The sequence below is a fragment of the Podarcis tiliguerta genome (assembly GCF_965153285.1).
Source record: "Podarcis tiliguerta genome assembly, chromosome: 1".
Taxonomy (NCBI): Eukaryota; Metazoa; Chordata; class Lepidosauria; order Squamata; family Lacertidae; genus Podarcis; species Podarcis tiliguerta.
This window is the reverse complement of record NC_139534.1, coordinates 26,661,391-26,674,076: the sequence shown is the minus strand read 5'-3', so window position 1 is coordinate 26,674,076 and position 12,686 is coordinate 26,661,391. Positions and strand designations below refer to the sequence as shown.

The window sequence follows — 12,686 nt, the reverse complement described above, 5'->3', positions numbered from 1 at the left end:
TCAGTTAATGAGAAAAGAACCTGCATGTGAAAATGATCAAAGGAGAAAGGAAATGTTGGCGAAATTCTTGTGGGTGGAGTGAAAGGCTTTTTTGTGTGCTTGCCTTTTGTGGTTTGCTGAAAGGTGGAAACCTGTCAATTATCCAATTAAGAAGAAAATAAATTGCACTTGAAAGCAATCAAAGGAGACAGAAAATTTCAGTGAAATCCTCATAGGTGGGTTGCAAGGTGTTTTATGTGCTTACATTTGTGCATGCAAAGAAATATTTGTGAGTGTCCTTCCTTTCATTCTGCAAATCAGCTATCCATTGGTCTGTACTCTGAAGCCTTACTGGGTTGCCTGTGCTTCAATCAGTGTCCTGGGGAAACATCATGATGTACCACCTTCTAAAGGGGACTTTTTCGATCAGGGGGTATGGGGTGCTACTGAGAGCTGGAAAGATGTTTAATAGAAAGAAAGAAAACCACACATCACCCCTGGCTACCTTGCAATGATAAGGTGAGGTCAACACCCATACCCATGTAATAATAATAATAATAATAATAATAATAATAATAATAATAATAATAATAAATTAATATGCCCTGGGGAAAAAGACAGGAAAATAGAATCCTCTTTGATGGCAGTGGAAAACTCAAGAACTTGTAAAATAGATTTTGTCACAGCCCTGCTGATTGTGACAATGATTTTGCTTAGACCTGACTTCAAAATGTCTGCCTTGTTGATGATTTGCCAAAAGCAATCATGAGAATGACCTTGTCTGAAATTAGAGAGGGTTTGTGGCCGTGATTTGTTTTCCAGGGTTGGGGTGGTTACATTGTGATAATTCATGGAAAAAAGAAAAATCTGTTTGCCACCAGAGCCTAAAACAAAGAATCTAGACAGATCATGTTGTTGAGTTAATAAAACACGAACTGATTCCATATTTCATTAACTTAACACTATGATCTGCAGGGATCAATTTTTGTAGGAGAAGCTCACTCTTAGGAGACCCCAGCCGACCAGCCTGTGGGACGGATTCAAAAATGTACTTATGTGATTGTTCCATCAGCTTGCTAGAGGGAATGGCCACACCCCTCTCCTCACCTGCTTGCCTGTTCTGGGGTTCTCCTACCCACTCCTGAGCGAATTTTGGGGGTGCGGGGGGGGATGAGATGGGGCAAATCCCTCCTTGCAAGGGGAAGCCCTTACTCAGGGCCTCTATTGATGGGAATCACTCATTGAATCCCACTCTGTGTTTATTTGGATGAGCCAGCCCCTTTCCCTAAACATCTTCTTTTGAGTCAGCCTTTCTGAGCAGCCCCACTTCTCTGAGTGGATGTCTGAGTCCCAAGGGTGATCCATATCCTGCCCACAGGTTTCACAACAACCCTGTTCACCTTCAGAAGTGCCTAAGGGACCTTCACCTAGCATCACCCTTACCTGACATAAGGTGTGAAGATGCAGACATGGACATATCCAAATGTGTTGTTCTGATTTTTGCCAGAGCTTTCTGGAGGGAAAATGTCCACAGAGCGGTTCCGTTTTAAAGCACACTTAACATGCAAAACATATAGGAAGGAAAATTGAAATGTCACTTTACTGAGAAAACACTATAAGCAAGGAGGAAACTGGTGCTGACCAGAGATAATGCATAATGTAAAAGGGGAACAAAATGCAGAAACATCAATAAAGGTCATTTGTGGTATGAAGAAAATATCCATAGATTTCAGCCATGTGAGGTTTATGAATAGGAGCCCTCTTTTAGGCTTCACAGAGAACCAACACAGATTTATTTGGGATAAAAATAGGATGACACAAACACAGCAAAATGTCAGGCTTAATTTAAAATGAATCAGCATTTCTGAACAGTTTGAATTCAAAGAATGATAGAATCAACAATTTGGAAGGGACCGTGATGATCAACTAGTCCAACTCACTGCAATGCAAGAATATTTTACGCAACATGGGGCTTGAACTCAAGACCCTGAGATTAAGAGCCTCATGCTCTTCCAACTGAGGTAACCTTCAGGGATAATATTATTTGCTGTTGGGGGGGGGGGAGATTAAGTAAATGTAATGTAATGTATATACAAAAGAAATAAGGGCAAACTTCTCTCAAACAGTCCCATCAGAAGTGGAAAATACTGGGTGGCATAGATAATTCCAGTTTAGTTTTAGAGCTTTGTTAACTTTGTGGTTCCCTTGAGTGAAAACCATTATATTGGTGGCTCCTTTTTCTCCCAGGGTTTAGCTATAGAATATTTCTTTACAGCTAGTATTTCTTGATCTAGGGTACTTCTGGATCCACTACTGTTGCTTGAGGCCCAGGTGGCCTTGGTGGCATGAAGTGCCTTCCATCACCTTCAACAGGTAGCCCAGCTGCACCCCTACCTGGACAGGGGTACCCCCACTTCTGCTCTGGTAACCATAAATCATCTGGATCACCAATAGGAAGCTGACGCTGAATGACTTAAGATCAAGGGTGTTAAATAACTGATTTTGGTAACTATGTGTCAATCAAAGATTAACAATTAAAAGAATTGACAAAAAATAATGAGAGAAGGAGAAAAACAGAAACTTACGTTCAAATGCAAAATCAAAGGACATACCAATTTTCTGCTTGCAAAGCAACAAACCATCTCCAATACTATGAATGGAGAAAGAATTCATCTTAGGCTGCAGACTTCAGAATACCTATCAGGAAGTAAATCCTACTGAATTAAGTTGAACATACTTCTGAGCACAGTTATTTTGGATCAGCTGGAAGAACTTGAGAGCTTGCTGAAATAGAGATAAAGGATTGATCCTATGACTTGAAGATGCTGGTGCCTTTAATGGAAAGAAGGGAGATGGACAGATGACATTGGAACAAAACCTAGTGTATCTTAATCCCCAGGAAGCATCTGTAGCCCCAAGTCATTTCCAGTGATCATTTCATCATTTCAGGTGTATAGTGTGGCCCTCCACATTCAGGTTTAAGGTGCAGAAATCACAGGCCCAACATCTTCACCCACCATGGTGGGGCAAATGTCAGGGTTACATCAGGACCTGGTGCATTGTGGGGGAACGAAGTGGATGACACTGTTGCTGGAGAATAAGGTTTCCAATACTTACTCGTTTTGATGGGTGTATGCTAATTCCAAGGTCAGAGGCATAATATATCTGAATACCACTTGCTTCCAGGGAACAGCAGCGCACGGGGGCTACTGCCCTTACATCCAGCTTGTGGGCTTCCCACAAGCATATGGTTGTCGGCTGTGGAAAACAAGATGCTGGACTAGGCAGCCCTTTGACTTAATCCAGCACAACAACTCTGTTCTCTTCGTAAAGGGACCTTTGACCATTAGGTCCAGTCACGGACAACTCTGGGGTTGCAGCATTCACTGTATTGGCCGAGGGAGCTGGCATACAGCTTCCAGGTCATGTGGCCAGCATGACTAAGCCACTTCTGGCAAACCAGAGCAGTGCATGGAAACGCTGTTTACCTTCCCACTGGAGCGGTACCTATTTATCTACTTGCACTTTGTGCTTTCGAACTGCTAGGTTGGCAGGAGCTGGGACAGAGCAATGGGAGCTCACCCCATTGCAGGGATTCAAACCGCTGACCTTCTGGTTGGCAAGCCCTAGACTCTGTGGTTTAACCCACAGCACCACCCACGTCCCTTTTTCTCTTCATAGTTATCTCCATTACTCTTTCCCCTGGGACCATACCAAACCAAAAGAGATCCAAATTCACATTTTACATTGACATCAGAATATGTTTTGTACATAGTGAGAAAGCAAGTGGATGAGCCTGCCCTAAAACACTCATTAACTGATATTATAATTTTGGCTGATGGTCAAAGTAGACCTGTCACCAATTTTCACCAACTTTTCAGCAACATCTGAGGAGCAAGATAAGGTTTCCACCCAGTAAAAGAACCTGAAGACTCTCAAAAGGAAAGAGCTTTCACAAGACTAAGAAAATTGCTTAGGTAAAGTGAAATAATTCTGATAAGATTAGTATAATCTCCTACACAAACTTTAGATAAGTCTCAGTGAAATTGTGGGGGATTCCCCACTCCCATGTCCATAGGGTGTGCAATATTCATTGCTGAAAATGTGTTGGATAACACAGGAATACTTTAAAAATCAAGATATCAATTTCACTTCCTGTTTCTGACTTCTTTTGATTTCCATTCCAGCCAATATGGACACCTAAACTGTCACCAGTGGTTTCCCTGGCCTCTTTAAAGATGATCTCATTAGGAAAATGAAATTGGCCTTAATTATATTAATGATAATAGCTGTGAACTGTGCACAATTAATTCTGTCACTGTACATATCTGTAATATTAACTGATCACTCCTCTGCTGGGTAAGTGGGTATTAATTAGGGGAAAGAAACAACTCAGTCTGAAACCATCTATGACAAATTCCATGCAACAATGCTACTTCAGTGGGTTTGTTTTTATGTAGTAAAATATTTACTGGTCAATGTAAATTGTAGGAAAAAATATATTTGGTGGTGGCTAGATTAGTACTAAAAGGACTTTCATTTATTCCCTCTGGATGACTTTAAATGTAAGCTAGGCTGCGGTCATATAAACAGTTACCTGGAATTGTAGTGCAATCCTGACCATATCTCCACAGAAAGAAGTCCTATTGGATTCAATAAAGCTAACTCCAAGGTAAGAGGGTTTAGAATACCACAGTATGCAATTACGGTACCTATATCATATCTAATTTCTATCCTACCCTTTTGCCAAGGGTCTCTGAACACCATAGTTTAGATTATCTCATTTTAATCTCACAAGTGCCCTATGTGAGGTTGATTAGCCCAAAATATGCCTGTCCCAAGATCATTTGGGTGAGCATCATGGCTGAGTGTGAGTTTAAACCCAGATCTCTCCAAGTTAAATTCAAACCTTCTGCTACACCACAATGGCTCCATTATTATCTGTTTTATTTTGTTTGGTCTATTTATAATTGCAAAGAACAATTATCTTTCAATTTGAGAAAATCTGGCATTGGGCCCTTAAAAATTCTTTTATGTAGCTTTTTAAAGAAATGTGAGTGCACATCAAGGAAAATTCAATGGGCTGGTTACGAATGCTCTAATAGTTTACATTGCCTTCTCTGTCAGAACCTGAGGGGAAGTGTATCAATTTGTGAATGACTAATGTCAGTCTTCCGCATAGACCCTCTCTTGTCAAAGTTCATTTATGTCGAAAGGGAGGAAAACACTAACAAAGTTTCACAATGCATAATTTTTCTGCCTGAAAAAGGAGAGAAGTTTCACACAAGGAGTGACATGCTTTATTGAGGTATTAATATTGAAACACACAGACCGCATGATATATGTATATATTGCTTGGATAAATCACCCAAACAATCTGCATTCCATGAGACACTTTTATTGGGTCTTTTGGAAGGTGTCAGCATAAACATTCTGGATCAAATGATAATGTCACTGTGCTCCTTGTGTGCGGCGGTTTCTAAAACTGGTTTGGCACCCTGTATCCCCCCTGAAGCAATCTGAGTCTTAAGGCAACCAGCATTTATAACTTTTCAATGAAGGAATATGTTGCTAAAGTACTGAAATCTTTGGGATGTGGCCAGGATAAATACACCCCTTGGAATGGGATGGGAGCCAGTGTGGTGTAGTGGTTAAGAGCAGTAGACTCGTAATCTGGTGAACCGGGTTCGCTTCCCCGCTCCTCCACATGCAGCTGTTGGGTGACCTTGGGTTAGTCACACTTCTCTGAAGTCTCTCAGCCTCACTCACCTCACAGAGTGTTTTTTGTGGGGGAGGAAGGGAAAGGAGAATGTGAGCCGCTTTGAGACTCCTTTGGGTAGTGATAAAGCGGGATATCAAATCCAAACTCTTCTCTCTTTTTCTTCTTGCCTATCTATAAACCACTGTGTATGTAAATATGTTGCTGCTAGTCAAAAGGGAGGGAGGTAGGTAAAGAGAGAGAGAGAGAGAGAGAGAGAGAGAGAGATTGTACTAATCAGGGGTCAGCAACCTTTTTCAGTCGGGGGCCCTCAGACCATGTGGTGGGCCGGACTATATTTTGAAAAAAAAAAATGAACAAATTTCTATGCCCCACAAATAACCTTGAGATGCATTTTAAATAAAAGGACACATTCTACTTATGTAAAAACATGCTGATTCCTGGACCGTCCACGGGCCAGATTGAGAAGGCGATTGGGCCAGATCTGGGCCCCGGGCCTTAGGTTGCCTACCGCTGGTACTAATCGTATTTTAAAAGTCAGACCAACTAAGGTGAGGATGCGCGGGGTGTGTGTGTGTCCTGCATACTGGGAATGGTTGTGATGTTTGCAGGAGAACTGTGGTGTATGTGTTTAAACCTCCCCTACCAAAGGCTGCAGAGGTTTGCCTTGACACATTCATGCTGCCCTTGTGTGCTCATTGAAACCTACCAGCATGCAGGGGCCCTAGGTCACTGGGTGGCCATTGGGCTGAAGGGAAACAGGCAGCTTGCCACTTTCTTCTCTTTGGAGCCCAAATAAGGAGGTGGGGTGATGTTGTGGCACCGCATGAATCCCCTGATTGGATAATTTAAACTGTAACAGGGGCACATTTCCTTGAAACTTAAGGAATCACAGAGAAGGGTGAAATGGAAATTGTGTTACTAAGACATTTCCCTTTGATTTATTAGAATTACAATACTCGAAAAAACCCATGAGAGATATAACACACCTTCCCCATATTTACTCCTATTTAATGCAGTTGCTTGATTTTCTGCTCCCTCCCATTTTGCAGATTTTCATGATGAAATACGGGTTTTATTTCAAAAAGTTTGCAGGTTAATTGCTGCCGTTATAACGTAAAGATATTCCAGCTGTATTCTTGAAACCAATTCCCATTGTAAAGAGTAAAAAACTCTTAAGTTATCCAGAACTTTTAAGAATTATTTATCACCCAGCATAACACAGTAGGTGTTTTAGAACTGTTGTTTATGCATTGATGTTTGAAATATGATCACAGCCTGTCTGAAAGCACTTCCAGAAAATTGTACAAGCACTGAGCAGAAAGCTGAAAATGTCACCAAAGGGGGGGAAAGGGTGGCGATATGATTTCTTTGAAATATAGTTGAGAGTCGAGTAACCTGTGAAAAGTTGGCTTGATGGTCTTGCTGATTTCACAGTTTAATTCAAATGCTTTAAATCCTTTTGCAAACAACACCGACTGTGGTGTCCTTTAAGTGTTACAGGAGAGCAAGGGGAGATATTTCTGGGGCTTCATCCCAAAGTGTTAGAATCACTTTTAAAGGCCTGCCAACACATAGGGAGGGCTGATTCCAAGAAACTTTTCAATGGGATCAGTTTCCTTCTCTCTATAGAGCAGAACTTTCCAAATTGTATATCATGGCATGTTTGTGGGTCTGCTGCAGTGTCTAGGTGTGTCGTGCAAACGCTCCCAGCACTCTTCCAAGGGCTGGGAAGGGGTTCGGTTAACCTCCGGTTTGCTAGTAAAACTGAATTATTTTGTCATGAAATGATGCATGTCTAAACAGTGTGTCACCAACATGAAAAGTTTGGAAGGCTCTGCTGTAGAGCAGCCATTTGATGGAAAAGACCCACCCATTTACTCTGCCTACAACTGTACTTCTTTAATATATATATATATAAATAATTAAATATAAGTCTGCAATCCTTAATAGGAACTAATAGGGACTCAGCTGGGCTTACTCCTGAGTAGAGTTTCCTAGGACTGTGCTGCATAATTTACATTAGCACAGACTGATGAACCCACAGAAAACACTTCCCATTGATAATGGTATCAAGATTTAAGGAGCACCTACAATCTATTTGAATGCAGTCCAGAATAAAGAGACAGGACACACAATGGAAGAAAGGCAGAATGTAAATATAAGAAAATAAATAAAAATGTAAAAACTGTCTAATGTGGAGCACAGGGCATTATCAACATCTGCAAAGGCTCTTTGAAGCATTGTCTTGCATTGCTTAGCAAATGGATGTATTCAGAGAATGTTCTGTGGGGCAATGAAAACTACAATCTGAAGCATTAAGCAATGGGAAGTTTTAAAGGACCTTGTCCCCTTTTTCGTTGTTCATTCTGTGTTTTCCTTGGACACTGTCTTCAGTCTGTAAATTAGGGGCACATTCTCCAATCTGTCTAAAATACGTCTGATGCTTTCAGGAAGTGGTAGAAAACCTGGGGAATTCATGCAATCTTAGACGGAAAACAACAAAGTTCTAGGCATCAGAAGACATGCTGGGGCTCTGCTGCAACCTACGTAAAAATGAAAACCAAATGAAAATTGAATGAAACAGAAGCAAAAGAGAAAGAGAGAGAGAACAATTGAAGGTAAAATTAAATGACTGGAGCTATATACCAGAAATAAAAACAAATGAAATGAAATGAAGCTTTTTTCAGAACACATCACATTGTGAGTTTGTGTTACATAAGTGAGCATACTTAGTACTGAGCCTGGGCTTGCACTGTGCAGTTATTCCAATAATTTGAATTTAGAAACATTTCTTTCCAAAGAATGTGATCAGGAAGAATATAAACTTGATTTCTTCAGTTTTTTGAATAGATAATATACTGCTCTCTGAATATCACATGTTGTTTTCCCATCAAATACTCATATTTCATTCATTGTCTGGCAAAGAAAATGTAGAATGTATAAAATGTATAACTCCCTCCCCTTTGAACCAGGCATGCTGGTGCAAACTCATTTTTCCCCTCTAGCTGTAAGAAACCAATAATAATGGTTCACATGATCAGTAATCCTGGAAAACAATCCCTGAACTCATTTTAGGCTCTGGTTTATGTGCACATTCAGGAAGCAAATCAGAGAATAAATTGAGTTGAAAGTCAACCAATAACCTTCTGGGAAAACCAGAGGTTCCTTCTTTCTAGAAGAAATGACTGTGTAAACCATCACAGTCTTCATAATCTTGGTGGACATTCACAGGTTTAAAGCAGGGGGTGGAATCCTGGCAAATGATCCAAGATATCTGGCAAGGGGATAGCAAAGGTGGCTAACCTGTGGCCCTCTAGATGTTGCTGGACTCCCATCAGCTCCAGGCAGCAGGGTCATGAGGGGAATTGTTCTCTGCTTCTGGAAAACCACAAGTTAGCCACCCATGGCTTAAAGATTACCGTTTATTATGGCATAAGCTTTCATGGACAAGAGGCCACCTTGTCTTATACATAATGTGCAGGCATCTCTGCACAAGATGCTGGGGTGTGCGGTGGGAATGCAAATGAATGAGGTCAGAGGGAAATGATATGCAAAAAGAGCAGTGATAATTATGTGAAAGCAAAATAGTTACAGTGACAATTGATAAGGCAGGGCTGGTGACAGGAGAAGCATACAACACTGTTAGATTAACATATGCAGCATGATAAAAATTCTCAATTCAGCTGCGGGTGATTGAATATCCTGATGAATTATAATGCACCAAGTTTCACGCTGGAGTTTCCCTTTGAAGTGCCTTTGTTAACAAATGGTCACTTGCAGCGTGTCCTGATGCACTGAAACGTTCTCCTGCTGGCTTCTGGAGAGTGTCATTTCTGATGTGAGATTTGTGCTCGTTTATTCTTTTGTGTAGAGACTGGTCTATTTGTCCAGCTTCCATGCAGAACACACCACAAGACCCATCTGCTACAGCCAAATACCTATGATGCAGCCGCTCAATGATGTGAAAAATCAGGTAAAAAGGAGGCCAGACAATTATCAAGGAATACTCTATTAAAGGGAAGATCTAGAGGAGAAAATGGCAGCACACTAGTCATCTATAGCTCCTACTCAGCTTAGAATTGCGCTTCGCACATCTGGTCCTTGAATGTTTATTCCAAGGCTGGAAAACCTGTGATCTTCCAGAGGTCCTTCAAAAGTGGTTGGATTACAGCTCCCACCATCCCTGACCATTGGCCATGCTGGCTCAGTCTGATAAGAGTTGGAAGACAACAGGCTCCCTATCCCTGGCTTCTGCTGTAATGAATTTGTTAGTTTTACAAGACTGCCTTGATTTTGCTGTAAGGGACTAGCAAAGATATCCTTCCAGGATACAATAGAGAGCTGCGCAATACTTTCCCATTTAATGCATTATTCTTATGAGTAAGAAAATGCACATTCCCACATTGTACAGAAGATACATGTATTGGCTCTGCCCCATGACACCCTATAAAATTGGGGTTAGCCCTATGGACATATTAGGGGAACATGTGTGGACAGGGAGCTGACACAACTTTATGGTGTGATCATGAGGGTTTTCCTGCTTGCATTTATGGAGAAGGGTGACTTGTCCCACTTCTGGTCGCTAGCACCTGGAGCTCAACTGTTGCCCAAACCCTTTCCGGAGCACCTGTGGAGCGTTGGAGACGCAAAGTGATCAAGGGAGTATTAGCGTCTATCGTGCCTTCCACTCTTAGGTCCTGCAAGAAGGCCTGGTGTGATTTCCTGGGCTTTAGGATCAGGGTATCCGGGCAACCTGCTAGCGTGCCACCCACCACTGATGACGTCTTAGAATACTTAGCCCACCTGGACGACTTGGGGCGAGCATCTAAAACCTTTAAAATACATACGGCCGCCATCAGTTTTTTCGCCAAAGCGACATTGGCCTCTGACCCTTGCTGTGACTTTCTAGTTCGTAGAGCAATAGAGGGATGGGGTTGATCACAACCGTCCAGAGCTAGGGGCCGCAAACCAATCTCATATGGGCTGCTCTGCCAGATACGGAAAAGCTAAGGTCGGTTTGTTGGTCCAAGTTCGAGGCCAGACTCTTTTCAGCGGCCTTTGCCATCACCTTTTTCGGCGCCCTCCGGGTGGGCGAGGGGGTGGTTGAGGCAGCTGGAAATGGGTCTATGCGCGGGCTCCTGATGGAGGACGTCCACTTGTCTGAGGCAGGCATGACAGTCCGGATACGTCAGTCAAAGACGGATCAGGCTGGCAGGGGGGGTCCTAATAAAGCTTACAGCATCAGCGGAGCCCGGGCCATGCCCGGTCAAGGATACCAGGCGTTTTCCTCCGCCTGCGCCCTCCTGGTCCCGGTCCACTTCTAGTCCACGAGGACGGATCTCCTCTGTTAAGACACCAGTTTTCAAGGGTGCTCCGCAAGGCCATTGACGCTTGCGGTTTACCCTCACGGGATTACGCGGCGCATTCGTTCAGGATTGGCGCCGCCACAACAGCCGCCTGCTTGGGCCTACCAGCTGATAGGATTAAGGAGATGGGCCGTTGGAAGTCTAATGCTTATAAAACTTATATACGTCAAATCGCGTCTACTTCCAGACCCCCCGCTTACCCTTTTTCTCTCTCCTTCATTTTCATAGTGGCTTTCAGGAAGACCGTGTGGATTTGTGGCCACAGTATTGTCCACTGGGCCCACAAGAGGGCTGTCAGCCGGGGCCTCACCGCCAACCTGGGCTTGCATCCAGGAGTACGTGTATATTGGTACGCCAGAAGAGGCATGCTCTGGCAGGAGCTTATGCCCTTGCTGAGGGCGAAGGTGGCAGCATTCGGCCCCCCCGACATTCTGATCATTCAGTTGGGCGAGAATGATCTTGTGAGCAGGAAAAGCGTGGACTTATCTTGGGCCATAAGGACTGATATCGATGAAATTGCGGCTTTGTGCCCCAGAACGACGTTGTTTTGGTCATCCCTCCTGAAAAGAACTGTTTGGCGCGGTGCGCAGAATTGTATGGCCATTGAAAGATCCAGGAAAGTCCTGAACCGGGCCATGTCCCGCTGGGTGCGCTTTTTGTATGGCCAAGTTATCAGTCATGACCGCATCCGGATTGGCGATGGCGCCTTATACCGGGATGACGGGGTTCACCTCACGGATAAGGGGAATGACTTATGGTTGGACAGCGTAATCAGGAGTGTTAGGGATTGGTTACGGCTTTGAGGGTATTGGCGGCGAGCCTTTTCGGCTCGGGTGGCGGTTAGGCATTGGATTTGGGTGTTATGCTGTGTGGGAAGGCTAGGTGTGGCCATCGCCTACGCCTTCGATTTGGGTATTCCGTTAAAGGAATCCGGCGGTCGTGTATTCTGTCCGATGCCTGCTTGGCTGGAGGCCATGGCACGACCCCGGTGACATCAGGGGTGAGCCTATAGTTGGATAGGCATCAACTGGCTCCGCCTACCCTACTGATGATTCAACCCCTCTGCTGTGGTCATCCAATGCCTAAGCCAATACCTTTGCATTGCAGTAACCAATAAAGTTGTGGCCTTTTCCATGCCCATAAACCTTATACCACGCGTCCTTGTGTGTTTATTTCCACCTCACGGGGGTTGGGGGTCCTCGAACCACAAAGACTCTCCTCCCAGAAGGGAGGGGAGTGGTTGTGGACGGGAGCCCCAACCCCGCCCACGCAGGGGCGGGAGCCCCTGCTTCTTCCGGCTCACCTGGCCGGTGCCTCACGCCCAGGAGGCGGCTCCCACCTGGAGCCGCCCGTAGAGGGGGAGGGCTTGACCTTAGTATATATGCTGGGGCCGGCCCCCTCCTCAGCCTCTTTCTACGTCGCTGCTTCGAGAGTCACCCACCCTCCACTCCCTCTAGCTCAGGGCTCAAGTTTTCTTCTGGCCTTGCTATGGACCTTAGGTTGGTCGCCCGGTTGTCTGGGGGCCTGGTAGGAGTTTTTCCTGTTGGCATTAGGCCTATAGGTTTTTTCGCCTACCTCGTAGCAATCGTCACAACTTTTGTGGTATTGGTGGGTAGGTT

The 12,686-nt window shown here is 43.9% G+C and overlaps 1 long non-coding RNA gene across 1 annotated transcript; it reads left to right on the top strand.

Moving 5' to 3' along the window:
• The first annotated feature begins 242 nt into the window (after positions 1-242).
• Positions 243-9,620, top strand: LOC310665421. The gene is made up of 3 exons (XR_014505469.1): positions 243-498; positions 8,152-8,319; positions 9,573-9,620. It is a non-coding gene; the product is annotated as an uncharacterized lncRNA (long non-coding RNA).
• The last annotated feature ends 3,066 nt before the right edge of the window (positions 9,621-12,686 follow it).